Here is a 24,329-nt window from a genome sequence, read left to right on the forward strand (position 1 = left end):
GTAGGCTCAGTTACAGATATAACAAGTATGTAGTCTCAGTTACAGACAGAGCAAGTAAGTAATCTCAGTTACAGACAGAGCAAGTAAGTAGGCTCAGTTACAGAGATAACAAGTAAGTAGTCTCAGTTACAGACAGAGCAAGTAAGTAGCTTCAGTTACAGACAGAGCAAGTAAGTAGTCTCAGTTACTGACAGAGCAAGTAAGTAGTCTCAGTTAAAGACAGAGCAAGTAAGTAGTCTCAGTTACAGACAGAGCAAGAACGTAGGCTCAGTTACAGAGATAACAAGTAAGTAGTCTCAGCTACAGCCAGAGCAAGTAAGTAATCTCAGTTACAGACAGAGCAATTAAGTAGTCTCTGTTCCTGTCACAGCAAGTAAGTAGGCTCAGTTACAGAGATAACAAGGAAGTAGTCTCAGTTACAGACAGAGCAAGTAAGTAGTCTCAGTTAAAGACAGAGCAAGTATGTAGCTTCAGTTACAGACAGAGCAAGTAAGTAGTCTCAGTTACAGAAAGAGCAAGTAAGTAGTCTCAGTTACAGACAGAGCAAGTAAGTAATCTCAGTTACATTCAGAGCAAGTAAGTAGTCTCAGATTCAGACAGAGCAATTAAGTAGTCTCAGTTGCAGACAGAGCAAGTAAGTAGTCTCAGTTACAGACAGAGCAAATAAGTATTCTCTGTCCCAGTCAGAGCAAGTAAGTAGGCCCTGTTACAGAGATAACAAGTAAGTAATCTCAGTTACAGACAGAGCAATTAAGTTGTCTCTGTTCCAGTCAGAGCAAGTAAGTACGCTCAGTTACAGAGATAACAAGTAAGTAGTCTCAGTTACAGACAGAGCTAGTAAGTAGTCTCAGTTACAGACAGAGAAATTTTGTAGTCTCAGATTCAGACAGAGCAAGTAAGTAGTCTCAGTTGCAGACAGAGCAAGTCAGTAGCTTCAGTTACAGACAGAGCAACTAAGTAATCTCAGTTACAGACAGAGCAAATATGTCGTCTCAGTTACAGTCAGAGCACGAAAGTAGGCTCAGCTACAGAGATAACAAGTAAGTAGTCTCAGCTACAGCCAGAGCAAGTAAGTAATCTCAGTTACAGACAGAGCAATTAAGTAGTCTCTGTTCCAGTCAGAGCAAGTAAGTAGCTTCAGTTACAGACATAGCAAGTAAGTAATCTCAGTTACAGAGATAACAAGTAAGTAGTCTCAGTTACAGACAGAGCAAGTAAGTAATCTCAGTTACAGACAGAGCAAGTACGTAGGCTCAGTTACAGAGATAACAAGTAAGTAGTCTCAGTTACAGACAGAGCAAGTAAGTAGCTTCAGTTACAGACAGAGCAAGTAAGTAGTCTCAGTTACTGACAGAGCAAGTAAGTAGTCTCAGTTACAGACAGAGCAGGTAAGCAGTCTCAGTTACAGATATAGCAAGTAAGTAGTCTCAGTTGCAGACAGAACAAGTAAGTAGGCTCAGTTACAGAGATAACAAGTAAGTAGTCTCAGTTACAGACAGAGCAAGTAAGTAGTCTCTGTTCCAGTCAGTGCAAGAAAGTAGGCTCAGTTACAGAGATAACAAGTAAGTAGTCTCAGTTACAGACAGAGCAAGTAAGTAGTCTCAGTTGCAGACAGAGCAAGTATGTAGGATCAGTTACAGAGATAACAAGTAAGTAGTCTCAGTTGCAGAGCAAGTAAGTAGTCTCAGTTACAGTCAGAGCAAGTAAGTAGGTTCAGTTACAGAGATAACAAGTAAGTAGTCTCAGTTAAAGACAGAGCAAGTAAGTAGTCTCAGTTACAGACAGAGCAAGAAAGTAGGCTCAGTTACAGAGATAACAAGTAAGTAGTCTCAGATACAGCCAGAGCAAGTAAGTAATCTCAGTTACAGACAGAGCAATTAAGTAGTCTCTGTTCCAGTCACAGCAAGTAAGTAGGCTCAGTTACAGAGATAACAAGGAAGTAGTATCGGTTACAGACAGAGCAAGAAAGTAGTCTCAGTTACAGACAGAGCAAGTATGTAGCTTCAGTTACAGACAGAGCAAGTAAGTAGTCTCAGTTACAGAAAGAGCAAGTAAGTAGTCTCAGTTACAGACAGAGCAAGTAAGTAGTCTCAGTTACAGACAGAGCAAGTAAGTAATCTCAGTTACAGTCAGAGCAAGTAAGTAGTCTCAGATTCAGACAGAGCAAGTAAGTAGTCTCAGTTGCAGACAGAGCAAGTAAGTAGTCTATGTTACAGACAGAGCAAATAAGTATTCTCTGTCCCAGTCAGAGCAAGTAAGTAGGCCCTGTTACAGAGATAACAAGTAAGTAATCTCAGTTACAGACAGAGCAATTAAGTAGTCTCTGTTCCAGTCAGAGCAAGTAAGTACGCTCAGTTACAGAGATAACAAGTAAGTAGTCTCAGTTGCAGACAGAGCTAGTAAGTAGTCTCAGTTACAGACAGAGAAATTTTGTAGTCTCAGATTCAGACAGAGCAAGTAAGTAGTCTCAGTTGCAGACAGAGCAAGTCAGTAGCTTCAGTTACAGACAGAGCAACTAAGTAATCTCAGTTACAGACAGTGCAAATATGTCGTCTCAGTTACAGTCAGAGCACGAAAGTAGGCTCAGCTACAGAGATAACAAGTAAGTAGTCTCAGCTACAGCCAGAGCAAGTAAGTAATCTCAGTTACAGACAGAGCAATTAAGTAGTCTCTGTTCCAGTCAGAGCAAGTAAGTAGCTTCAGTTACAGACATAGCAAGTAAGTAATCTCAGTTACAGAGATAACAAGTAAGTAGTCTCAGTTACAGACAGAGCAAGTAAGTAATCTCAGTTACAGACAGAGCAAGTACGTAGGCTCAGTTACAGAGATAACAAGTAAGTAGTCTCAGTTACAGACAGAGCAAGTAAGTAGCTTCAGTTACAGACAGAGCAAGTAAGTAGTCTCAGTTACTGACAGAGCAAGTAAGTAGTCTCAGTAACAGACAGAGCAGGTAAGCAGTCTCAGTTACAGATATAGCAAGTAAGTAGTCTCAGTTGCAGACAGAACAAGTAAGTAGGCTCAGTTACAGAGATAACAAGTAAGTAGTCTCAGTTACAGACAGAGCAAGTAAGTAGTCTCTGTTCCAGTCAGAGCAAGAAAGTAGGCTCAGTTACAGAGATAACAAGTAAGTAGTCTCAGTTACAGACAGAGCAAGTAAGTAGTCTCAGTTGCAGACAGAGCAAGTATGTAGGATCAGTTACAGAGATAACAAGTAAGTAGTCTCAGTTGCAGAGCAACTAAGTAGTCTCAGTTACAGTCAGAGCAAGTAAGTAGGTTCAGTTACAGAGATAACAAGTAAGTAGTCTCAGTTAAAGACAGAGCAAGTAAGTAGTCTCAGTTACAGACAGAGCAAGAAAGTAGGCTCAGTTACAGAGATAACAAGTAAGTAGTCTCAGATACAGCCAGAGCAAGTAAGTAATCTCAGTTACAGACAGAGCAATTAAGTAGTCTCTGTTCCAGTCACAGCAAGTAAGTAGGCTCAGTTACAGATATAACAAGGAAGTAGTATCGGTTACAGACAGAGCAAGAAAGTAGTCTCAGTTACAGACAGAGCAAGTATGTAGCTTCAGTTACAGACAGAGCAAGTAAGTAGTCTCAGTTACAGAAAGAGCAAGTAAGTAGTCTCAGTTACAGACAGAGCAAGTAAGTAGTCTCAGTTACAGACAGAGCAAGTAAGTAATCTCAGTTACAGTCAGAGCAAGTAAGTAGTCTCAGATTCAGACAGAGCAAGTAAGTAGTCTCAGTTGCAGACAGAGCAAGTAAGTAGTCTCTGTTACAGACAGAGCAAATAAGTATTCTCTGTTCCAGTCAGAGCAAGTAAGTAGGCTCAGTTACAGAGATAACAAGTAAGTAATCTCAGTTACAGCAGAGCAATTAAGTAGTCTCTGTTCCAGTCAGAGCAAGTAAGTAGTCTCAGATTCAGACAGAGCAAGTAAGTAGTCTCAGTTGCAGACAGAGCAAGTAAGTAGTCTCTGTTACAGACAGAGCAAATAAGTATTCTCTGTTCCAGTCAGAGCAAGTAAGTACGCTCAGTTACAGAGATAACAAGTAAGTAGTCTCAATTACAGACAGAGCTAGTAAGTAGTCTCAGTTACGGATAGAGCAATTTTGTAGTCTCAGATTCAGACAGAGCAAGTAAGTAGTCTCAGTTGCAGACAGAGCAAGTCAGTAGCTTCAGTTACAGACAGAGCAAATAAGTAATCTCAGTTACAGACAGAGCAAATATGTCGTCTCAGTTACAGTCAGAGCACGAAAGTCGGCTCAGCTACAGAGATAACAAGTAAGTAGTCTCAGCTACAGCCAGAGCAAGTAAGTAATCTCAGTTACAGACAGAGCAATTAAGTAGTCTCTGTTCCAGTCAGAGCAAGGAAGTAGCTTCAGTTACAGACATAGCAAGTAAGTAATCTCAGTTACAGAGATAACAAGTAAGTAGTCTCAGTTACAGACAGAGCAAATAAGTAATCTCAGTTACAGACAGAGCAAGTACGTAGTCTCAGTTACAGAGATAACAAGTAAGTAGTCTCAGTTACAGACAGAGCAAGTAAGTAGCTTCAGTTACAGACAGAGCAAGTAAGTAGTCTCAGTTACTGACAGAGCAAGTAAGTAGTCTCAGTTACAGACAGAGCAGGTAAGCAGTCTCAGTTACAGATATAGCAAGTAAGTAGTCTCAGTTGCAGACAGAACAAGTAAGTAGTCTCAGTTACAGACAGAGCAAGTAAGTAGTCTCTGTTCCAGTCAGAGCAAGAAAGTAGGCTCAGTTACAGAGATAACTAGTAAGTAGTCTCAGTTACAGACAGAGCAAGTAAGTAGACTCAGTTGCAGACAGAGCAAGTATGTAGGATCAGTTACAGAGATAACAGGTAAGTAGTCTCAGTTACAGTGCAAGTAAGTAGTCTCAGTTACAGTCAGAGCAAGTAAGTAGGTTCAGTTACAGAGAGAACAAGTAAGTAGTCTCAGTTACAGACAGAGCAAGTTAGTAGTCTCAGTTGCAGTCAGAACAAGTAAGTAGTCTCAGTTACAGACAGATAAAGTAAGTAGTCTCAGTTGCAGACAGAGCAACTAAGTAGTCTCAGTTACAGACAGAGCAAGTAAGTAATCTCAGTTACAGACAGAGCAAGTAAGTAGTCTCAGTTACAGACAGAGCAAGTAAGTAATCTCAGTAACAGACAGAGCAAGTAAGTAGGCTCAGTTACACAGATAACAAGTAAGTAGTCTCAGTTACAGACAGAGCAAGTAAGTAGCTTCAGTTACAGACAGAGCAAGTAAGTAGTCTCAGTTACTGACAGAGCAAGTAAGTAGTCTCAGTTAAAGACAGAGCAAGTAAGTAGTCTCAGTTACAGACAGAGCAAGAAAGTAGGCTCAGTTACAGAGATAACAAGTAAGTAGTCTCAGCTCCAGCCAGAGCAAGTAAGTAATCTCAGTTACAGACAGAGCAATTAAGTAGTCTCTGTTCCAGTCACAGCAAGTAAGTAGGCTCAGTTACAGAGATAACAAGGAAGTAGTCTCAGTTACAGACAGTGCAACTAAGTAGTCTCAGTTACAGACAGAGCAAGTAAGTAGCTTCAGTTACAGACAGAGCAAGTAAGTAGTCTCAGTTACAGAAAGAGCAAGTAAGTAGTCTCAGTTACAGACAGAGCAAGTAAGTAGTCTCAGTTACAGACAGAGCAAGTAAGTAATCTCAGTTACAGTCAGAGCAAGTAAGTAGTCTCAGATTCAGACAGAGCAAGTAAGTAGTCTCAGTTGCAGACAGAGCAAGTAAGTAGTCTCAGTTACAGACAGAGCAAATAAGTATTCTCTGTTCCAGTCAGAGCAAGTAAGTAGGCTCAGTTACAGAGATAACAAGTAAGTAATCTCAGTTACAGACAGAGCAATTAAGTAGTCTCTGTTCCAGTCAGAGCAAGTAAGTACGCTCAGTTACAGAGATAACAAGTAAGTAGTCTCAGTTACAGACAGAGCTAGTAAGTAGTCTCAGTTACAGACAGAGCAATTTTGTAGTCTCAGATTCAGACAGAGCAAGTAAGTAGTCTCAGTTGCAGACAGAGCAAGTCAGTAGCTTCAGTTACAGACAGAGAAACTAAGTAATCTCAGTTACAGACAGAGCAAATATGTCGTCTCAGTTACAGTCAGAGCAAGAAAGTAGGCTCAGCTACAGAGATAACAAGTATGTAGTCTCAGCTACAGCCAGAGCAAGTAAGTAATCTCAGTTACAGACAGAGCAATTAAGTATTCTCTGTTCCAGTCAGAGCAAGTAAGTAGCTTTAGTTACAGACATAGCAAGTAAGTAATCTCAGTTACAGACAGAGCAAGTAAGTAGTCTCAGTTACAGACAGAGCAAGTAATTAGTCTCAGTTACAGACAGAGCAGGTAAGTAGTCTCAGTTACAGAGATAACAAGTAAGTAGTCTCAGTTACAGACAGAGCAAATATGTAGTCTCAGTTACAGTCAGAGCAAGTATGTAGGCTCAGTTACAGAGATAACAAGTAATTAGTCTCAGTTACAGACAGAGCAAGTAAGTAGTCTCAGTTACAGTCAGAGCAAGTAAGTAGTCTCAGTTACAGACAGAGCAAGTAATTAGTCTCAGTTACAGACAGAGCAGGTAAGTAGTCTCAGTTACAGAGATAACAAGTAAGTAGTCTCAGTTACAGACAGAGCAAATATGTAGTCTCAGTTACAGTCAGAGCAAGTATGTAGGCTCAGGTACAGAGATAACAAGTAATTAGTCTCAGCTACAGCCAGAGCAAGTAAGTAATCTCAGTTACAGACAGAGCAATTAAGTAGTCTCTGTTCCATTCAGGGCAAGTAAGAAGGCTCAGTAACAGAGATAACAAGTAAGTAGTCTCAGTTACAGACAGAGCAAGTAAGTAGTCTCAGTTACAGACAGAGCAAGTAATTAGTCTCAGTTACAGACAGAGCAGGTAAGTAGTCTCAGTTACAGAGATAACAAGTAAGTAGTCTCAGTTACAGACAGAGCAAATATGTAGTCTCAGTTACAGTCAGGGCAAGTATGTAGGCTCAGGTACAGAGATAACAAGTAATTAGTCTCAGCTACAGCCAGAGCAAGTAAGTAATCTCAGTTACAGACAGAGCAATTAAGTAGTCTCTGTTCCATTCAGGGCAAGTAAGAAGGCTCAGTAACAGAGATAACAAGTAAGTAGTCTCAGTTACAGACAGAGCAAGTAAGTAGTCTCAGTTACAGACCGAGCAAGTAAGTAATCTCAGTTACAGTCAGAGAAAGTAAGTAGTCTCAGATTCAGACAGAGCAAGTAAGTAGTCTCAGTTACAGAGATAACAAGTAAGTAGTCTCAGTTACAGACAGAGCAAGTAAGTAGTCTCAGTTACAGTCAGAGCATGAAAGTAGGCTCAGTTACAGAGATAAAAAGTAATTAGTCTCAGCTACAGCCAGAGCAAGTAAGTAATCTCAGTTACAGACAGAGCAATTAAGTAGTCTCTGTTCCAGTCAGAGCAAGTAAGTAGGCTCTGTTACAGAGATAACAAGTAAGTAGTCTCAGTTACAGACAGAGCAAGTAAGTAATCTCAGTTACAGACAGAGCAAGTAAGTAGGCTCAGTTACAGAGATAACAAGTAAGTAGTCTCAGTTACAGACAGAGCAAGTAAGAGGCTTCAGTTACAGACAGAGCAAGTAAGTAGTCTCAGTTACAGACAGAGTATGTTATTAGTCTCAGTTACAGACAGAGCAGGTAAGTAGTCTCAGTTACAGAGATAACAAGTAAGTAGTCTCAGTTACAGACAGAGCAAATATGTAGGCTCAGTTACAGAGATAACAAGTAAGTAGTCTCAGTTACAGACAGAGCAAGTCAGTAGTCTCAGTTACAGTCAGAGCAAGACAGTAGGCTCAGTTACAGAGATAACAAGTAATTAGTCTCAGCTACAGCCAGAGCAAGTAAGCAATCTCAGTTACAGACAGAGCAATTAAGTAGTCTCTGTTCCATTCAGAGCAAGTAAGAAGGCTCAGTAAAAGAGATAACAAGTAAGTAGTCTCAGTTACAGACAGAGCAAGTAAGTAGTCTCAGTTACAGACAGAGCAAGTTCGTAATCTCAGTTACAGTCAGAGCAAGTAAGTAGTCTCAGATTCAGACAGAGCAAGTAAGTAGTCTCAGTTACAGAGATAACAAGTAAGAAGTCTCAGTTACAGACAGAGCAAGTAAGTAGTCTCAGTTACAGTCAGAGCATGAAAGTAGGCTCAGGTACAGAGATAACAAGTAATTAGTCTCAGCTACAGCCAGAGCAAGTAAGTAATCTCAGTTACAGACAGAGCAATTAAGTAGTCTCTGTTCCAGTCAGAGCAAGTAAGTAGGCTCAGTTACAGAGATAACAAGTAAGTAGTCTCAGTTACAGACAGAGCAAGTAAGTAATCTCAGTTACAGACAGAGCAAGTAAGTAGTCTCAGTTACAGAGATAACAAGTAAGTAGTCTCAGTTACAGACAGAGCAAGTAAGTAGCTTCAGTTACAGACAGAGCAAGTAAGTAGTCTCAGTTACTGACAGAGCAAGTAAGTAGTCTCAGTTACAGACAGAGCAGGTAAGCAGTCTCAGTTACAGATATAGCAAGTAAGTAGTCTCAGTTGCAGACAGAACAAGTAAGTATTCTCAGTTACAGACAGAGCAAGTAAGTAGTCTCTGTTCCAGTCAGAGCAAGAAAGTAGGCTCAGTTACAGAGATAACAAGTAAGTAGTCTCAGTTACAGACAGAGCAAGTCAGTGGTCTCAGTTACAGACAGAGCAAGTAAGTAGGTTCTGTTACAGAGATAACAAGTAAGTAGTCTCAGTTACAGACAGAGCAAGTAAGTAGCTTCAGTTACAGACAGAGCAAGTAAGTAGTCTCAGTTACAGACAGAGCAAGTAAGTAGCTTCAGTTACAGACAGAGCAAGTAAGTAGTCTCAGTAACAGACAGAGCAAGAAAGTAGGCTCAGTTACAGAGATAACAAGAAAGTAGTCTCAGCTACAGCCAGAGCAAGTAAGTAATCTCAGTTACAGACAGAGCAATTAATTAGTCTCTGTTCCAGTCACAGCAAGTAAGTAGGCTCAGTTACAGAGATAACAAGGAAGTAGTCTCAGTTACAGACAGAGCAAGTAAGTAGTCTCAGTTACAGACAGAGCAAGTAAGTAGCTTCCGTTACAGACAGAGCAAGTAAGTAGTCTCAGTTACAGAAAGAGAAAGTAAGTAGTCTCAGTTACAGACAGAGCAAGTAAGTAGTCTCAGGAACAGACAGAGCAAGTAAGTAATCTCAGTTACAGTCAGAGCAAGTAAGCAGTCTCAGATTCAGACAGAGCAAGTAAGTAGTCTCAGTTGCAGACAGAGCAAGTAAGTAGTCTCAGTTACAGACAGAGCAAATAAGTATTCTCTGTTCCAGTCAGAGCACGTAAGTAGGCTCAGTTACAGAGATAACAAGTAAGTAGTCTCAGCTACAGGCAGAGCAAGTAAGTAATCTCAGTTACAGACAGAGCAATTAAGTAGTCTCTGTTCCAGTCAGAGCAAGTAAGTAGGCTCAGTTACAGAGATAACAAGTAAGTAGTCTCAGTTACAGACAGAGCTAGTAAGTAGTCTCAGTTACAGACAGAGCAATTTTGTAGTCTCAGATTCAGACAGAGCAAGTAAGTAGTCTCGGTTGCAGACAGAGCAGGTCAGTAGCTTCAGTTACAGACAGAGCAACTAAGTAATCTCAGTTACAGACAGAGCAAATATGTCGTCTCAGTTACAGTCAGAGCAAGAAAGTAGGCTCAGTTACAGAGATAACAAGTAAGTAGTCTCAGCTACTGCCAGAGCAAGTAAGTAATCTCAGTTACAGACAGAGCAATTAAGTAGTCTCTGTTCCAGTCAGAGCAAGTAAGTAGCTTCAGTTACAGACATAGCAAGTAAGTAATCTGAGTTACAGACAGAGCAAGTAAGTAGTCTCAGTTACAGACAGAGCAAGTAATTAGTCTCAGTTACAGACAGAGCAGGTAAGTAGTCCCAGTTACAGAGATAACAAGTAAGTAGTCTCAGTTACAGACAGAGCAAATATGTAGTCTCAGTTACAGTCAGAGCAAGTATGTAGGCTCAGTTACAGAGATAACAAGTAAGTAGTCTCAGTTACAGACAGAGCAAGTAAGTAGTCTCAGTTACAGTCAGAGCAAGATGGTAGGCTCAGTTACAGAGATAACAAGTAATTAGTCTCAGCTACAGCCAGAGCAAGTAAGTAATCTCAGTTACAGACAGAGCAATTAAGTAGTCTCTGTTCCATTCAGAGCAAGTAGGAAGGCTCAGTAACAGAGATAACAAGTAAGTAGTCTCAGTTACAGACAGAGCAAGTAAGTAGTCTCAGTTACAGACAGAGCAAGTAAGTAATCTCAGTTACAGTCAGAGCAAGTAAGTAGTCTCAGATTCAGACAGAGCAAGTAAGTAGTCTCAGTTACAGAGATAACAAGTAAGTAGTCTCAGTTACAGACAGAGCAAGTAAGTAGTCTCAGTTACAGTCAGAGCATGAAAGTAGGCTCAGTTACAGAGATAACAAGTAATTAGTCTCAGCTACAGCCAGAGCAAGTAAGTAATCTCAGTTACAGACAGAGCAATTAAGTAGTCTCTGTTCCAGTCAGAGCAAGTAAGTAGGCTCAGTTACAGAGATAACAAGTAAGTAGTCTCAGTTGCAGACAGAGCAAGTAAGTAGCTTCAGTTACAGACATAGCAAGTAAGTAATCTCAGTTACAGACAGAGCAAGTAAGTTGTCTCAGTTACAGACAGAGCAAGTAAGTAGTCTCAGTTACAGACAGAGCGGGTAAGTAGTCTCAGTTACATATATGCAAGTAAGTATTCTCAGTTGCAGAAAGAACAAGTAAGTAGTCTCTGTTACAGACAGAGCAAGTAAGTAATCTCAGTTACAGTCAGAGCAAGTAAGTAGTCTCAGATTCAGACAGAGCAAGTAAGTAGTCTCAGTTGCAGACAGAGCAAGTAAGTAGGCTCAGTTACAGACAGAGCAAATAACTAGTCTCTGTTCCAGTCAGAGCAAGTATGTAGGCTCAGTTACAAAGATAACAAGTAAGTAGTCTCAGCTACAGGCAGAGCAAGTAAGTAATCTCAGTTACAGACAGAGCAATTAAGTAGTCTCTGTTCCAGTCAGAGCAAGTAAGTAGGCTCAGTTACAGAGATAACAAGTAAGTAGTCTCAGCTACAGGCAGAGCAAGTAAGTAATCTCAGTTACAGACAGAGCAATTAAGTAGTCTCTGTTCCATTCAGAGCAAGTAAGTAGGCTCAGTTACAGAGATAACAAGTAAGTAGTCTCAGTTACAGACAGAGCTAGTAAGTAGTCTCAGTTACAGACAGAGCAAGTAAGTAGGCTCAGTTACAGAGATAACAAGTAAGTAGTCTCAGTTACAGACAGAGCAAGTAAGTAGCTTCAGTTACAGACAGAGCAAGTAAGTAGTCTCAGTTACTGACAGAGCAAGTAAGTAGTCTCAGTTACAGACAGAGCAGGTAAGCAGTCTCAGTTACAGATATAGCAAGTAAGTAGTCTCTGTTCCAGTCAGAGCAAGAAAGTAGGCTCAGTTACAGAGATAACAAGTAAGTAATCTCAGTTACAGACAGAGCAAGTAAGTTGTCTCAGTTACAGACAGAGCAAGTAAGTAGTCTCAGTTACAGACAGAGCGGGTAAGTAGTCTCAGTTACATATATGCAAGTAAGTATTCTCAGTTGCAGAAAGAACAAGTAAGTAGTCTCTGTTACAGACAGAGCAAGTAAGTAATCTCAGTTACAGTCAGAGCAAGTAAGTAGTCTCAGATTCAGACAGAGCAAGTAAGTAGTCTCAGTTGCAGACAGAGCAAGTAAGTATGCTCAGTTACAGACAGAGCAAATAACTAGTCTCTGTTCCAGTCAGAGCAAGTAAGTAGGCTCAGTTACAGAGATAACAAGTAAGTAGTCTCAGCTACAGGCAGAGCAAGTAAGTAATCTCAGTTACAGACAGAGCAATTAAGTAGTCTCTGTTCCAGTCAGAGCAAGTAAGTAGGCTCAGTTACAGAGATAACAAGTAAGTAGTCTCAGCTACAGGCAGAGCAAGTAAGTAATCTCAGTTACAGACAGAGCAATTAAGTAGTCTCTGTTCCATTCAGAGCAAGTAAGTAGGCTCAGTTACAGAGATAACAAGTAAGTAGTCTCAGTTACAGACAGAGCTAGTAAGTAGTCTCAGTTACAGACAGAGCAAGTAAGTAGGCTCAGTTACAGAGATAACAAGTAAGTAGTCTCAGTTACAGACAGAGCAAGTAAGTAGCTTCAGTTACAGACAGAGCAAGTAAGTAGTCTCAGTTACTGACAGAGCAAGTAAGTAGTCTCAGTTACAGACAGAGCAGGTAAGCAGTCTCAGTTACAGATATAGCAAGTAAGTAGTCTCTGTTCCAGTCAGAGCAAGAAAGTAGGCTCAGTTACAGAGATAACAAGTAAGTAGTCTCAGTTACAGACAGAGCAAGTAAGTGGTCTCAGTTACAGACAGAGCAAGTAAGTAGGCTCAGTTACAGAGATAACAAGTAAGTAGTCTCGGTTACAGACAGAGCAAGTAAGTAGCTTCAGTTACAGACAGAGCAAGTAAGTAGTCTCAGTTACAGACAGAGCATGTAAGTAGCTTCAGTTACAGACAGAGCAAGTAAGTAGTCTCAGTAACAGACAGAGCAAGAAAGTAGGCTCAGTTACAGAGATAACAAGAAAGTAGTCTCAGCTACAGCCAGAGCAAGTAAGTAATCTCAGTTACAGACAGAGCAAGTAAGTAGTCTCAGTTACAGACAGAGCAAGTAAGTAGCTTCAGTTACAGACAGAGCAAGTAAGTAGTCTCAGTTACAGACAGAGCATGTAAGTAGTTTCAGTTACAGACAGAGATAGTAAGTAGTCTCAGTAACAGACAGAGCAAGAAAGTAGGCTCAGTTACAGAGATAACAAGAAAGTAGTCTCAGCTACAGCCAGAGCAAGTAAGTAATCTCAGTTACAGACAGAGCAGGTAAGTAGTCCCAGTTACAGAGATAACAAGTAAGTAGTCTCAGTTACAGACAGAGCAAATATGTCGTCTCAGTTACAGTCAGAGCAAGTATGTAGGCTCAGTTACAGAGATAACAAGTAAGTAGTCTCAGTTACAGACAGAGCAAGTAAGTAGTCTCAGTTACAATCAGAGCAAGATGGTAGGCTCAGTTACAGAGATAACAAGTAATTAGTCTCAGCTACAGCCAGAGCAAGTAAGTAATCTCAGTTACAGACAGAGCAATTAAGTAGTCTCTGTTCCATTCAGAGCAAGTAGGAAGGCTCAGTAACAGAGATAACAAGTAAGTAGTCTCAGTTACAGACAGAGCAAGTAAGTAGTCTCAGTTACAGACAGAGCAAGTAAGTAATCTCAGTTACAGTCAGAGCAAGTAAGTAGTCTCAGATTCAGACAGAGCAAGTAAGTAGTCTCAGTTGCAGACAGAGCAAGTAAGTAGTCTCTGTTACAGACAGAGCAAGTAAGTAATCTCAGTTACAGTCAGAGCAAGTAAGTAGTCTCAGATTCAGACAGAGCAAGTAAGTAGTCTCAGTTGCAGACAGAGCAAGTAAGTAGGCTCAGTTACAGACAGAGCAAATAACTAGTCTCTGTTCCAGTCAGAGCAAGTAAGTAGGCTCAGTTACAGAGATAACAAGTAAGTTGTCTCAGCTACAGGCAGAGGAAGTAAGTAATCTCAGTTACAGACAGAGCAATTAAGTAGTCTCTGTTCCAGTCAGAGCAAGTAAGTAGGCTCAGTTACAGAGATAACAAGTAAGTCGTCTCAGCTACAGCCAGAGCAAGTAAGTAATCTCAGTTACAGACAGAGCAATTAAGTAGTCTCTGTTCCATTCAGAGCAAGTAGGAAGGCTCAGTAACAGAGATAACAAGTAAGTAGTCTCAGTTACAGACAGAGCAAGTAAGTAGTCTCAGTTACAGACAGAGCAAGTAAGTAATCTCAGTTACAGTCAGAGCAAGTAAGTAGTCTCAGATTCAGACAGAGCAAGTAAGTAGTCTCAGTTGCAGACAGAGCAAGTAAGTAGTCTCTGTTACAGACAGAGCAAGTAAGTAATCTCAGTTACAGTCAGAGCAAGTAAGTAGTCTCAGATTCAGACAGAGCAAGTAAGTAGTCTCAGTTGCAGACAGAGCAAGTAAGTAGGCTCAGTTACAGACAGAGCAAATAACTAGTCTCTGTTCCAGTCAGAGCAAGTAAGTAGGCTCAGTTACAGAGATAACAAGTAAGTTGTCTCAGCTACAGGCAGAGCAAGTAAGTAATCTCAGTTACAGACAGAGCAATTAAGTAGTCTCTGTTCCAGTCAGAGCAAGTAAGTAGGCTCAGTTACAGAGATAACAAGTAAGTCGTCTCAGCTACAGGCAGAGCTAGTAAGTATTCTCAGTTACAGACAGAGCAAGTAAGTAGGCTCAGTTACAGAGATAACAAGTAAGTAGTCTCAGTTACAGACAGAGCAAGTAAGTAGCTTCAGTTACAGACAGAGCAAGTAAGTAGTCTCAGTTACTGACAGAGCAAGTAAGTAGTCTCAGTTACAGACAGAGCAGGTAAGCAGTCTCAGTTACAGATATAGCAAGTAAGTAGTCTCTGTTCCAGTCAGAGCAAGAAAGTAGGCTCAGTTACAGAGATAACAAGTAAGTAGTCTCAGTTACAGACAGAGCAAGTAAGTGGTCTCAGTTACAGACAGAGCAAGTAAGTAGGCTCAGTTACAGAGATAACAAGTAAGTAGTCTCAGTTACAGACAGAGCAAGTAAGTAGCTTCAGTTACAGACAGAGCAAGTAAGTAGTCTCAGTTACAGACAGAGCATGTAAGTAGCTTCAGTTACAGACAGAGCAAGTAAGTCGTCTCAGTAACAGACAGAGCAAGAAAGTAGGCTCAGTTACAGAGATAACAAGAAAGTAGTCTCAGCTACAGCCAGAGCAAGTAAGTAATCTCAGTTACAGACAGAGCAATTAAGTAGTCTCTGTTCCAGTCACAGCAAGTAAGTAGGCTCAGTTACAGAGATAACAAGGAAGTAGTCTCAGTTACAGACAGCGCAAGTAAGTAGTCTCAGTTACAGACAGAGCAAGTAAGTAGCTTCCGTTACAGACAGAGCAAGTAAGTAGTCTCAGTTACAGAAAGAGAAAGTAAGTAGTCTCAGTTACAGACAGAGCAAGTAAGTAGTCTCAGGAACAGACAGAGCAAGTAAGTAATCTCAGTTACAGTCAGAGCAAGTAAGTAGTCTCAGATTCAGACAGAGCAAGTAAGTAGTCTCAGTTGCAGACAGAGCAAGTAAGTAGTCTCAGTTACAGACAGAGCAAATAAGTATTCTCTATTCCAGTCAGAGCAAGTAAGTAGGCTCAGTTACAGAGATAACAAGTAAGTAGTCTCAGCTACAGGCAGAGCAAGTAAGTAATCTCAGTTACAGACAGAGCAATTAAGTAGTCTCTGTTCCAGTCAGAGCAAGTAAGTAGGCTCAGTTACAGAGATAACAAGTAAGTAGTCTCAGTTACAGACAGAGCTAGTAAGTAGTCTCAGTTACAGACAGAGCAATTTTGTAGTCTCAGATTCAGACAGAGCAAGTAAGTAGTCTCGGTTGCAGACAGAGCAAGTAAGTAGCTTCAGTTACAGACAGAGCAACTAAGTAATCTCAGTTACAGACAGAGCAAATATGTCGTCTCAGTTACAGTCAGAGCAAGAAAGTAGGCTCAGTTACAGAGATAACAAGTAAGTAGTCTCAGCTACAGCCAGAGCAAGTAAGTAATCTCAGTTACAGACAGAGCAATTAAGTAGTCTCTGTTCCAGTCAGGCAAGTAAGTAGCTTCAGTTACAGACATAGCAAGTAAGTAATCTGAGTTACAGACAGAGCAAGTAAGTAGTCTCAGTTACAGACAGAGCAAGTAATTAGTCTCAGTTACAGACAGAGCAGGTAAGTAGTCCCAGTTACAGAGATAACAAGTAAGTAGTCTCAGTTACAGACAGAGCAAATATGTAGTCTCAGTTACAGTCAGAGCAAGATGGTAGGCTCAGTTACAGAGATAACAAGTAATTAGTCTCAGCTACAGCCAGAGCAAGTAAGTAATCTCAGTTACAGACAGAGCAATTAAGTAGTCTCTGTTCCATTCAGAGCACGTAGGAATGCTCAGTAACAGAGATAACAAGTAAGTAGTCTCAGTTACAGACAGAGCAAGTAAGTAGTCTCAGTTACAGACAGAGCAAGTATGTAATCTCAGTTACAGTCAGAGCAAGTAAGTAGTCTCAGATTCAGACAGAGCAAGTAAGTAGTCTCAGTTACAGAGATAACAAGTAAGTAGTCTCAGTTACAGACAGAGCAAGTAAGTAGTCTCAGTTACAGTCAGAGCATGAAAGTAGGCTCAGTTACAGAGATAACAAGTAATTAGTCTCAGCTACAGCCAGAGCAAGTAAGTAATCTCAGTTACAGACAGAGCAATTAAGTAGTCTCTGTTCCAGTCAGAGCAAGTAAGTAGGCTCAGTTATAGAGATAACAAGTAAGTAGTGTCAGTTACAGACAGAGCAAGTAAGTAGCTTCAGTTACAGACATAGCAAGTAAGTAATCTCAGTTACAGACAGAGCAAGTAAGTTGTCTCAGTTACAGACAGAGCAAGTAAGTAGTCTCAGTTACAGACAGAGCGGGTAAGAAGTCTCAGTTACATATGTGCAAGTAAGTATTCTCAGTTGCAGAAAGAACAAGTAAGTAATCTCTGTTACAGACAGAGCAAGTAAGTAATCTCAGTTACAGTCAGAGCAAGTAAGTAGTCTCAGATTCAGACAGAGCAAGTAAGTAGTCTCAGTTGCAGACAGAGCAAGTAAGTAGGCTCAGTTACAGACAGAGCAAATAACTAGTCTCTGTTCCAGTCAGAGCAAGTGAGTAGGCTCAGTTACAGAGATAACAAGTAAGTAGTCTCAGCTACAGGCAGAGCAAGTAAGTAATCTCAGTTACAGACAGAGCAATTAAGTAGTCTCTGTTCCAGTCAGAGCAAGTAAGTAGGCTCAGTTACAGAGATAACAAGTAAGTAGTCTCAGTTACAGACAGAGCAAGTAAATAATCTCAGTTACAGACAGAGCAAGTAAGTACTCTCAGTTACAGACAGAGCCAGTAAGTAGACTCAGTAACAGACAGAGCAATTTTGTAGTCTCAGATTCAGACAGAGCAAGTAAGTAGTCTCAGTTGCAGACAGAGCAAGTAAGTAGTCTCAGTCACAGACAGAGCAAGTAAGTAGCTTCAGTAACAGACAGAGCAACTAAGTAATCTCAGTTACAGACAGAGCAAATATGTCGTCTCAGTTACAGTCAGAGCAGGTAAGTAGCTTCAGTTACAGAGATAACAAGTAAGTAGTCTCAGCTACAGCCAGAGCAAGTAAGTAATCTCAGTTACAGACAGAGCAATTAAGTAGTCTCTTTTCCAGTCAGAGCAAGTAAGTAGCTTCAGTTACAGACATAGCAAGTAAGTAATCTCAGTTACAGACAGAGCAAGTAATTAGTCTCCGTTACACACAGAGCAAGTCAGTAGTCTCAGTTACAGACAAAGCAGGTAAGTAGTCTCAGTTACAGATATAGCAGGTAATTAGTCTCAGTTGCAGACAGAACAAGTAAGTAGTCTCAGTTACAGACAGAGCAAGTAAGTAATCTCAGTTACAGTCAGAGCAAGTAATTAGTCTCAGATTCAGACAGAGCAAGTAAGTAGTCTCAGTTGCAGACAGAGCAAGTAAGTAGTCTCAGTTACAGACAGAGCAATTAAGTAGTCTCTGTTCCAGTCAGAGCAAGTAAGTAGGCTCAGTTACAGAGATAACAAGTAAGTAGTCTCAGCTACAGGCAGAGCAAGTAAGTAATCTCAGTTACAGACAGAGCAATTAAGTAATCTCTGTTCCAGTCAGAGCAAGTAAGTAGGCTCAGTTACAGAGATAACAAGTAAGTAGTCTCAGTTACAGACAGAGCAAGTAAGTAATCTCAGTTACAGACAGAGCAAGTAAGTAGTCTCAGTTGCAGACAGAGCAAGTAAGTAGTCTCATTTACAGACAGAGCAACTAAGTAATCTCAGTTACAGACAGAGCAAATATGTAGTCTCAGGTACAGTCAGAGCAAGAAAGTAGGCTCAGTTACAGAGATAACAAGTAAGTAGTCTCAGCTACAGCCAGAGCAGGTAAGTAATCTCAGTTACAGACAGAGCAATTAAGTAGTCTCTGTTCCAGTCAGAGCAAGTAAGTAGCTTCAGTTACAGACATAGCAAGTAAGTAATCTCAGTTACAGACAGAGCAAGTAAATAGTCTCAGTTACAGACAGATCAAGTAATTAGTCTCAGTTACAGAGAGAGCAGGTAAGTAGTCTCAGTTACAGAGATAACAAGTAAGTAGTCTCAGTTACAGACAGAGCAAGTAAGTAGTCTCAGTTACAGTCAGAGCAAATATGTAGTCTCAGTTACAGTCAGAGCAAGTATGTAGGCTCAGTTACAGAGATAACAAGTAAGTAGTCTCAGTTACAGTCAGAGCATGAAAGTAGGCTCAGTTACAGAGATAACAAGTAATTAGTCTCAGCTACATCCAGAGCAAGTAAGTAATCTCAGTTACAGACAGAGCAATTAAGTAGTCTCTGTTCCAGTGAGAGCAAGTAAGTAGGCTCAGTTACAGAGATAACAAGTAAGTAGTTTCAGTTACAGACAGAGCAATTTTGTAGTCTCAGATTCAGACAGAGCAAGTAAGTAGTCTCAGTTGCAGACAGAGCAAGTAAGTAGTCTCAGTCACAGAAAGAGCAAGTAAGTTATCTCAGTTACAGACAGAGCAAATATGTCGTCCCAGTTACAGTCAGAGCAAGTAAGTAGCTTCAGTTACAGAGATAACAAGTAAGTAGTCACAGCTACAGCCAGAGCAAGTAAGTAATCTCAGTTACAGACAGAGCAATTAAGTAGTCTCTTTTCCAGTCAGAGCAAGTAAGTAGCTTCAGTTACAGACATAGCAAGTAAGTAATCTCAGTTACAGACAGAGCAAGTAATTAGTCTCCGTTACAGACAGAGCAAGTAAGTAGTCTCAGTTACAGACAGAGCAGGTAAGTAGTCTCAGTTACAGATATAGCAAGTAATTAGTCTCAGTTGCAGACAGAACAAGTAAGTAGTCTCAGTTACAGACAGAGCAAGTAAGTAATCTCAGTTACAGTCAGAGCAAGTAATTAGTCTCAGATTCAGACAGAGCAAGTAAGTAGTCTCAGTTGCAGACAGAGCAAGTAAGTAGTCTCAGTTACAGACAGAGCAATTAAGTAGTCTCTGTTCCAGTCAGAGCAAGTAAGTAGGCTCAGTTACAGAGATAACAAGTAAGTAGTCTCAGTTACAGACAGAGCAAGTAAGTAATCTCAGTTACAGACAGAGCAAGTAATTAGTCTCCGTTACAGACAGAGCAAGTAAGTAGTCTCAGTTACAGACAGAGCAGGTAAGTAGTCTCAGTTACAGATATAGCAAGTAATTAGTCTCAGTTGCAGACAGAACAAGTAAGTAGTCTCAGTTACAGACAGAGCAAGTAAGTAATCTCAGTTACAGTCAGAGCAAGTAATTAGTCTCAGATTCAGACAGAGCAAGTAAGTAGTCTCAGTTGCAGACAGAGCAAGTAAGTAGTCTCAGTTACAGACAGAGCAATTAAGTAGTCTCTGTTCCAGTCAGAGCAAGTAAGTAGGCTCAGTTACAGAGATAACAAGTAAGTAGTCTCAGTTACAGACAGAGCAAGTAAGTAGTCTCAGTTACAGTCAGAGCAAATATGTAGTCTCACTTACAGTCAGAGCAAGTATGTAGGCTCAGTTACAGAGATAACAAGTAAGTAGTCTCAGTGACAGACAGAGCAAGTAAGTAGTCTCAGTTACAGTCAGAGCAAGATAGTAGGCTCAGTTACAGAGATAACAAGTAATTAGTCTCAGCCAGAGCCAGAGCAAGTAAGTAATCTCAGTTACAGAGAGAGCAATTAAGTAGTCTCTGTTCCATTCAGAGCAAGTAAGAAGGCTCAGTAACAGAGATAACAAGTAAGTAGTCTCAGTTACAGACAGAGCAAGTAAGTAGTCTCAGTTACAGACAGAGCAAGTAAGTAAGCTCAGTTACAGTCAGAGCAAGTAAGTAGTCTCAGATTCAGACAGAGCAAGAAAGTAGTCTCAGTTACAGAGATAACAAGTAAGTCGTCTCAGTTACAGACAGAGCAAGTAAGTAGTCTCAGTTACAGTCAGAGCATGAAAGTAGGCTCAGTTGCAGAGATAACAAGTAATTAGTCTCAGCTACAGCCAGAGCAAGTAAGTAATCTCAGTTACAGACAGAGCAATTAAGTAGTCTCTGTTCCAGTCAGAGCAAGTAAGTAGCCTCAGTTACATAGATAACAAGTAAGTAGTCTCAGTTACAGACAGAGCAAGTAAGTAGTCTCAGTTACAGACAGAGCAAGTAAGTAGCTTCAGTTACAGACATAGCAAGTAAGTAATCTCAGTTACAGACAGAGCAAGTAAGTAGTCTCAGTTACAGACAGAGCAAGTAAGTATTCTCAGTTACAGACAGAGCAAGTAAGTAGTCTCAGTTACATATATGCAGGTGAGTATTCTCAGTTGCAGAAAGAACAAGTAAGTAGTCTCAGTTACAGACAGAGCAAGTAAGTAATCTCAGTTACAGTCAGAGCAAGTAAGTAGTCTCAGATTCAGACAGAGCAAGTAAGTAGTCTCAGTTGCAGACAGAGCAAGTAAGTAGGCTCATTTACAGACTGAGCAAATAATAAGTCTCTGTTCCAGTCAGAGCAAGTAAGTAGTCTCAGCTACAGATAGAGCAAGTAAGTAGTCTCAGTTACAGACAGAGCAATTATGTAGTCTCAGATTCAGACAGAGCAAGTAAGTAGTCTCAGTTGCAGACAGAGCAAGTAAGTAGTCTCAGTTACAGACAGAGCAAGTAAGTAGCTTCAGTTACAGACAGAGCAACTAAGTAATCTCAGTTACAGACAGAGCACATATGTAGTCTCAGTTAGAGTCAGAGCAAGTAAGTAGTCTCAGATTCAGACAGAGCAAGTAAGTAGTCTCAGATTCAGACAGAGCAAGTAAGTAGTCTCAGTTTCAGACAGAGCAAGTAAGTAGTCTCAGTTACAGTCAGAGCAAGAAAGTAGGCTCAGTTACAGAGATAACAAGTAATTAGTCTCAGCTACAGCCAGAGCAAGTAAGTAGCTTCAGTTACAGACAGAGCAAGTAATTAGTCTCAGTTACAGACAGAGCAAGTAAGTACTCTCAGTTACAGACAGAGCAGGTAAGTAGTCTCAGTTACAGTCAGAGCAAGTAAGTAGTCTCAGTTGCAGACAGAGCAAGTAAGTAGACTCAGTTACAGACAGAGCAAATAAGTAGTCTCTGTTCCAGTCAGAGCAAGTAAGTAGGCTCAGTTACAGCGATAACAAGTAAGTAGTCTCAGTTACAGACAGAGCAAGTAAGTAGTCTCAGTTACAGTCAGAGCAGGTAAGTAGTCTCAGTTACAGACAGAGCAATTATGTCGTCTCAGTTGCAGACAGAGCAAGTAAGTAGGCTCAGTTACAGACAGAGCAAATAATTAGTCTCTGTTCCAGTCAGAGCAAGTAAGTAGTCTCAGATTCAGACAGAGCAAGTAAGTAATCTCAGTTACAGTCAGAGCAAGTAAGTAGTCTCAGATTCAGACAGAGCAAGTAAGTAGTCTCAGTTACAGACAGAGCAACTAAGTAGTCTCAGTTTCAGACAGAGCAAGTAAGTAGTCTCAGTTACAGTCAGAGCAAGACAGTAGGCTCAGTTACAGAGATAACAAGTAATTAGTCTCAGCTACAGCCAGAGCAAGTAAGTAGCTTCAGTTACAGACAGAGCAAGTAATTAGTCTCAGTTACAGACAGAGCAAGTAAGTACTCTCAGTTACAGACAGAGCAGGTAAGTAGTCTCAGTTACAGTCAGAGCAAGTAAGTAGTCTCAGTTGCAGACAGAGCAAGTAAGTAGTCTCAGTTACAGACAGAGCAAATAAGTAGTCTCTGTTCCAGTCAGAGCAAGTAAGTAGGCTCAGTTACAGCGATAACAAGTAAGTAATCTCAGTTACAGACAGAGCACGTAAGTAGTCTCAGTTACAGACAGAGCAGGTAAGTAGTCTCAGTTACAGACAGAGCAAGTAATTAGTCTCAGTTACAGACAGAGCAATTATGTATTCTCAGATTCAGACAGAGCAAGTTAGTAGTCTCATTTGCAGACAGAGCAAGTAAGTAGTCTCAGTTACAGACAGAGCAAGTAAGTAGCTTCAGTTACAGACAGATCAACTAAGTAATCTCAGTTACAGACAGAGCAGCTAAGTAATCTCAGTTACAGACAGAGCAAATATGTCGTATCAGTTACAGTCAGAGCAAGAAAGTAGGCTCAGTTACAGAGATAACAGGTACGTAGTCTCAGCTACAGCCAGAGCAAGTAAGTGATCTCAGTTACAGACAGAGCAAGTAAGTAATCTCAGTTACAGACAGAGCAAGAAAGTAGTCTCACTTACAGACAGAGCAGGTAAGTAGTCTCAGTTTCAGACAGAGCAAGTAAGTCGTCTCAGCGACAGATAGAGCAAGTAAGTAGTCTCAGTTACAGACAGAGCAATTATGTAGTCTCAGATTCAGACAGAGCAAGTAAGTAGTCTCAGTTGCAGGCAGAGCAAGTAAGTAGTCTCAGTTACAGACAGAGCAAGTAAGTAGCTTCAGTTGCATACAGAGCAACTAAGTAATCTCAGTTACAGACAGAGCAAATATGTAGTCTCAGTTACAGTCAGAGCAAGTAAGTAGTCTCAGATTCAGCCAGAGCAACTAAGTAATATCAGTTACAGACAGAGCAAATATGTAGTCTCAGTTACAGTCAGAGCAAGTATGTAGGCTCAGTTACAGAGATAACAAGTAAGTAGTCTCAGTTACAGACAGAGCAAGTAAGTAGTCTCAGTTACATTCAGAGCAAGAAAGTAGGCTCAGTTCCAGTTGGAGCAAGTAAGTAGGCTCAGTTACAGAGATAACAAGTAAGTAGTCACAGTTACAGACAGAGCAAGTAAGTAGTCTCAGTTACAGACAGAGCATGTAGGTAATCTCAGTTACAGTCAGAGCAAGTAAGTAGTCTCAGATTCTGACAGAGCAAGTAAGTAGTCTCAGTTGTAGACAGAGCAAGTAAGTAGTCTCAGTTACAGACAGAGCAAGTAAGTAGTTTCAGTTACAGACAGAGCAAGAAAGTTGGCTCAGTTACAGAGATAACAAGTAAGTCGGGCGGCACAGTGGCACAGTGGTTAGCACCGCAGCCTCACAGCTCCAGGGACCCGGGTTCGATTCCAGGTAATGCCTGTGTGGAGTTTCAAAGCTCTCCCTGTGTCTGCGTGGGTTTTCTCCGGGTGCTCCGGTTTCTTCCCACAAGCCAAAAGACTTGCAGGTTGATAGGCAAATTGGCAATTATAAATTGTCACTAGTGGTGGTAGGGAAATATAGGGACAGGTGGGGATGTTTTGTAGCAATATGGGATTAGTGTAGGATTAGTATAAATGGGTGGTTGATGTTCGGCACAGACTCGGTGGGCCGAAGGGCCTGTTTCAGTGCTGTATCTCTAAGCTAAAAAAAAGTAGTCTCAGTTGCAGACAGAACAAGTAAGTAGTCTCAGTTGCAGACAGAGCAAGTATGTAGGCTCAGATACAGAGATAACAAGTAAGTAGTCTCAGTTACAGTCAGAGCAAGTAGGTAGGCTCAGTTACAGAGATAACAAGTAAGTAGTCTCAGTTACAGACAGAGCAAGTAAGTAGTCTCAGTTACAGTCAGAGCAAGATAGTAGGCTCAGTTACAGAGATAACAAGTAATTAGTCTCAGCCAGAGCCAGAGCAAGTAAGTAATCTCAGTTACAGAGAGAGCAATTAAGTAGTCTCTGTTCCATTCAGAGCAAGTAAGAAGGCTCAGTAACAGAGATAACAAGTAAGTAGTCTCAGTTACAGACAGAGCAAGTAAGTAGTCTCAGTTACAGACAGAGCAAGTAAGTAAGCTCAGTTACAGTCAGAGCAAGTAAGTAGCCTCAGATTCAGACAGAGCAAGAAAGTAGTCTCAGTTACAGAGATAACAAGTAAGTAGTCTCAGTTACAGACAGAGCAAGTAAGTAGTCTCAGTTACATTCAGAGCATGAAAGTAGGCTCAGTTGCAGAGATAACAAGTAATTAGTCTCAGCTACAGCCAGAGCAAGTAAGTAATCTCAGTTACAGACAGAGCAATTAAGTAGTCTCTGTTCCAGTCAGAGCAAGTAAGTAGCCTCAGTTACATAGATAACAAGTAAGTAGTCTCAGTTACAGACAGAGCAAGTAAGTAGTCTCAGTTACAGACAGAGCAAGTAAGTAGCTTCAGTTA

This window comes from Heterodontus francisci, unplaced genomic scaffold, assembly GCF_036365525.1.
Source record: "Heterodontus francisci isolate sHetFra1 unplaced genomic scaffold, sHetFra1.hap1 HAP1_SCAFFOLD_603, whole genome shotgun sequence".
NCBI lineage: Eukaryota > Metazoa > Chordata > Chondrichthyes > Heterodontiformes > Heterodontidae > Heterodontus > Heterodontus francisci.